At 33.7% G+C, this 5,631-nt stretch overlaps 1 pseudogene; it reads right to left on the reverse strand.

Moving 5' to 3' along the window:
- Positions 1-4,800: 4,800 nt before the first annotated feature.
- Positions 4,801-5,184, reverse strand: LOC143607613 (chaperone protein dnaJ 11, chloroplastic pseudogene; annotated as a pseudogene).
- Positions 5,185-5,631: the final 447 nt, after the last annotated feature.

A 5,631-nucleotide genomic window follows, 5' to 3' on the forward strand; every position in this document is an offset into this window, starting at 1 on the left:
ATCGAATATGTAATTAACCGGTTGGTTTCTATTGATTAACACTGTATTTTCGGGTTTAAAATACAAAGAAAAAAAATAATAAGATTGGATAGGGGAAGAAAGGAAAAGAAATTACATATTTAAAAGACATTCTCGAGTTAAAATAAAAGAATAAAAAAGAAATTGTTAATCACATTCTTGAGTTAGATATGAAGGAAAAGATAGAAAAATAAATTGTAACTTTACAATCATGTCCTTATTATTGAGTTAGATAGGAAGGAAAATGTATGGTAAATTAGTAATATTGTACATGACTATAAACTTTCCTTTAGAATCAGATCATACTTGGCTGGAAAGTTTTGGAGGGAAAAAACTGTAACTTTTCTTTCCATTCTCTTTCTTTTCTTTTAATGAAAAAACTTAAGAATGAAAAAAGAAAAATTTTCTTATCTTTTCTTTTCCAAACCCTTAAATAAAAAACCCAAGAATGCAATGTAAGTGTAAGGTTACACTGAGAATTCAATAATAAAAGACAGAAACAACCAAGAACAACAGTTATGGAGATGGGAGATCAGAGGAGTTTAGAGTAGGAGATGGGAGAAGAAGCCACACATAATTCATTCATATTCGTTCTTTTCACTTCTACATTCATCCGCTTCAATATATTGTCAGATCTTTTACTTTGTTGGACTGCCTTTACTGGGCTAATTTGGGCTCGGGTCCAGTTCATAACATCTTTGGTGACTTTCATTCGGGTGGAAATTTTAATCAGTACCGTTGGGTGACAACCCGCGACTCTTTTGATATAACCAAAAGAACTTCACGAACATAACAAACTTACATGGAGAAGAGACTCCTCTTGACTCACACTAAACAATAACCTAGACCTTTATTTATAGATTTACTAAACTTGCTCTCTAAGCCTAACCTAACTTGAAAAACAAGACAAACTTATTCTAGAAAATCCATATTAAAATATACTTAACAAAACAAACCCTCAACTTTATTGATAATTTAAGATTAACCTTCAGTGTATGCCTCTAGTTTTAACTAGAGAAGACATTGTATTGCTATTATTGGTGATAGTGGATTTGAAGCGGCCCTAGTAGTCCCGTCGTCTTGAGAGGTTTTCCATACTAAAATTTTGTATCTCTTGTTACGTTTAAATTATACCCTATTCGTTTATATCCTCATTGGTTCATTCGGGTCGGGAAAAAATTTAACCCAACGAAGATTATTTCGCATTTTTTGTTTACCGTTCGTAGCTAGGTTGCCATTTTTCCCACAATAATATGTAGATTAAAATGACGGTAGATATGAAAACATATAGTCCACGTAAATTTGTATTATGCGCTACTTGCGTGTGTATGTATTTGTTCAATTATGTGAATCAGGTTGATTATAAATTGAATAAAGTACATGAATGGTTCATGTGGTTTGCCAAGATTTCACTTTTGGTTACAAACTTTGGGAAATTATACCAACGGTCCAAACTTTTGCAAGAGGTAACAAGTTTAGTCCTTAACATGGATGGAGGTAAAATTATTCCGTTAAGTTGGGTTAAATTGACTTATAATAGACATCACTTCACCATACACATGATAAACTTGTAACATTAGTTTCTATCCTATCATGAAAGGAAAATGATTACATGTGAATACAAGTTGATACACAATCGTGTGACGTGTAAGATATGATCATATATATAAAGTTGCTCTAGTATGAGTCATAATATATGTGACATATGAATTTTGTGTTTTTATCTTATTAACACGAGTGATGATTCTCATCCACATACGATATCAAATTATCAACAGTGGCCCAATTGGTGACACTTGCAATACTATCTATACTGTCCTTCTGGAACGGTTGAAACTTTCAAGATTTTATTTATTTTTATTTTTTGTGTGTGTAAATAATGTGATATTATTGAGGCAATTAGAAGGTTTTTAGGATGGTATATCTATGAGATTTGTGTGAATTGAAATAATATTTTAAATTAATTATTTTATAGTAAAACAAGGGACGTGATCCTCATACACCATCCCAAGCTGACTTGACATGCTTATACGGCTCGTATAGGTCTATACGGTCCGTATAGGCTACACTTGACTGACAATTGTATGGAGGGGAACAAAAAAAAAAACAGTTTTTTGCAGCCTATACGACCGTATAGACCTATACGAGCTGTACAAGCATTTAATTGCTCGTATAGCACCTGGTACACCATAAAACCTCTATACGGACCGTATAGGTCTATACGACCACCATATAGAAAACTTATTTTATATATGTGGACCAGATGTTTATCAGTATGTTGTTTTGGCAAATGTTGTGTTGTTTGCTTAATTGTTAATTAATTATTGTGTATATAATATAATCTTAAAGGAAGGTTCTCGAGGTACAACTACAAATTACTTAGCCAAACATTTTATGTAAATTTAATAGACAATTTATTCTATTATATTATTCAGTCTTTTAATATAAAACATAATTCTATATAAGTGAAACAAAACATGAAAAGAGTTGAAAAAGAGAGCGGCTAAAATTGCTAAAAAATTATGGTGCAAGTCTGGATGATGGCTTCATAAATATAGGATGTTAAAGTCATAAATCACATAAAAATATAGTCATCCAAATTTGTGTACAAAAAATTGCATATATGGCCCGTATAGCCCTATACGGCCAATATAGCCTATATAGCCAATATATGCCTATACGAGGCACTACAAACAATGACCGACAACGTCCGACACAAACTGACACGACTCAGGTTTTATATGGCCCGTATAACCCTATACGAGCCGTATGGACAAAAAATGATGCGTGAGGATCTAAAATGTTGTATGAGGATCCTAAGCCTAAAATAATCGCATAATCAATTTAATTCACAGTTTATAGGTTATTTAAAATCAAACTAATAAGATAGTTAGTTTGTAAATTGTAAATATAATCCCAAACATTCCAAAAACTATTTGAACTACCCGGCCATATTTCTATTACATTGCTCCAAGTGGGTTGTCTCTGAGATTTTTAGTGTTTAATATGAGTATCATTTTTGCTTATCAAAACGGATTGCCCATTACTGATTTACCTCATTACTAGACCCAGGCCCGATAACATTTTATTAAATTTTTTAATGTTTAATAGACTTGTTCAAATTTTTGGTCCTTATGATTTCTTATCAACAATTTTCAGCTCGTTTTAAAAAAGATTTCAGGCTTTTATCGAGACGTGCTCTAAACAACGGCCGAGCCCTGTAACTGAGACGGATGTGCTTCAACTCAACAAGAAGGTTCATTTTGTCTTGTAAAATTGTATCTGGCCGACATGTCACATGATCGACATCCAATTAATTAATTTTAAAAACTAAGAGCTGTTGATATTATAGTGGTCCCATGGGCCTCATCTATTATTTGACCATTTATTAGCCTCATATAGTAAGATACGTCCATTTAGATGCAACTTGGTTATTGTTGGAGAATTTGTTTTTATCACCCAAATAATCCAAGTAATAATTGTGATAACTACTAGAATAGTGTCTTATACGATTTCTAATATACTTATTTGATTTTTTTAAAATATCTTGGGTTATAAGAAATAACGTTAGGATAATATAAGAGAAACACTGGAGTTTTAAGGTATAAATCTCGAGCACGAAAATAAGAATGTGTAACTGTGTAAGTATGTTTCTATCAAGCACGGAAGGTTCCCCTTTGTTGGCCGGACTAGAACATGTGGGTTTTATAACTTACAGGGTTTGGATATCTCTTTAAATTGTGTTGCAATCACTTTCTGAATGTTATTCAATCATATAATATGAAGAGAAATCGAAGAGTGAATATGAAGTTTATTATGACAAACAAAGCACTATAAAATAAACCAAACACCTTCCTTTTTAGTTGGAATCTTTGTAACAATCTATAACTCTACATGAAAACGTATGATAGTTAATGGTTATAACTGTTAGTAGTTATATAGTTGCATCGGTGGATAAATTATTAGCAAAAACCCATCAACACGAGTGCTGCTAATGCCAATTGCCGCTAACCATTAGTTACAACCGCATACCAAGTTGCTAGTGATCAGTAGTAACTTACCACTTATAAGTTATAACACTCGCCAACATAAATCAAGTTGCTGATTTCAGTTAGCATCGATGATCAATAACAACATTTCCATCCATCTTTTTGTTGGGTTAATACCCAACAAAAATCCACTTTACATAATTTGTTTTTCGTTTTCAAATTTAGCATCCCAATCATGTCCCACCCGCTCGTCAAAACGGGCCCTTGGAGTGTACCCTCCACACGCAAACCTGCCCCGACCAACGGGTGGTTCCACGTCATTTCTTAGATACCGAAACCTGATCCGTACTTATTTCACCATATTACTAAATTAAATTATAATAACAATAAATCTGATAACCGATAATTAAAGTCACCCATTCTATTAAGAAGAAACTATTTAATGAAAAAATAAAATAAAAGAAAAAGAAAATGCTATGATCTAGAAATCTACAATATATATTCAATAAAATAATAACGTGGCTTTGAAAGATTAGCCAAAGTTAATAATTGGCACATCATTCACTTTTTGAACTTTTAAAACTAATAATATACAGGTTTTAATCAAATACAAATTAAATTAACATACTAACTGCGTAAATTAAGTAGTGTAATTATAAATACAACATAGTTAGTTAAATAACTACACTACTTAATTTACACTGTTAACATGTTCTTTTTAATTTATATGTTAATTTCCCCCGTAATATATTTAGCTAATTAGCTACATATATACAAAACAATCCACAACTAACTACCAACACTGATCAGTCTCCCATCTCCGGCCACTGTACCCACCATATCCCGCCGGACCCGTACTCCGAACACCCATTTTCTGTCTCACAAACAAACTCCGATCATAATCCACCCGTTTACCCGGATCCGACAACGTAGCATACGCCGAATGCACCTTCATAAACTCATCGCCTGAGGAATCACAGACGTCCGGATGCAACGTTCTGGCCAGTTTCCGGTACGCCGCCTTGATCTCCACCGTATCAGCTCCGATTTGCACACCCAGTACGTCGTATAGTGAACTGGGTTTTGGGTATTTGACGGCGGTTGACGGCGTTGACGGCGGTTGGTTGCCGGAGAAATTTGGGGATGTGAAGAAGCAGGATGAAGTTGAAAACGACATAGTTTGGGATTTGTGAGAAATAATAATAATAATATTGTGAGTGGTGAGATGAATTGGATAAGGGGTTGGCTTATTATATAGATGCGAAAAAACGATGGTGCTGACGTGGAATTTATGTAGTGTAATAAAATGGTTTTGGGATTATCCGTTAATTAAATTGATGATGTCCATACATTTATGGGTCATGTGAGTCCGTAGGAGTCGGTGTGGCAGACTGGCATTGGTGTGTCTATATATGTAAAAAATCGTTTATTTTTGTATCCATTTGATTGGTTTTGGACCCTTTGTAAAAGCAGTTGGCTTACTCATTTACAGATTCGATAAGTTGGATCCGTATTATTTATTTATTTAAAATAAATATCTGATTATTCTTTGCATGATTCGAGAGGTGTGGAGTACGTAGGCCTGTTCACGAACTGAGCCGAGCCCGGACAGCACTAATTGAGT

This window comes from Bidens hawaiensis, unplaced genomic scaffold, assembly GCF_021521415.1.
Source record: "Bidens hawaiensis isolate Kalapana, Puna unplaced genomic scaffold, B.hawaiensis_p1.1 tig00084136_1, whole genome shotgun sequence".
Taxonomy (NCBI): Eukaryota; Viridiplantae; Streptophyta; class Magnoliopsida; order Asterales; family Asteraceae; genus Bidens; species Bidens hawaiensis.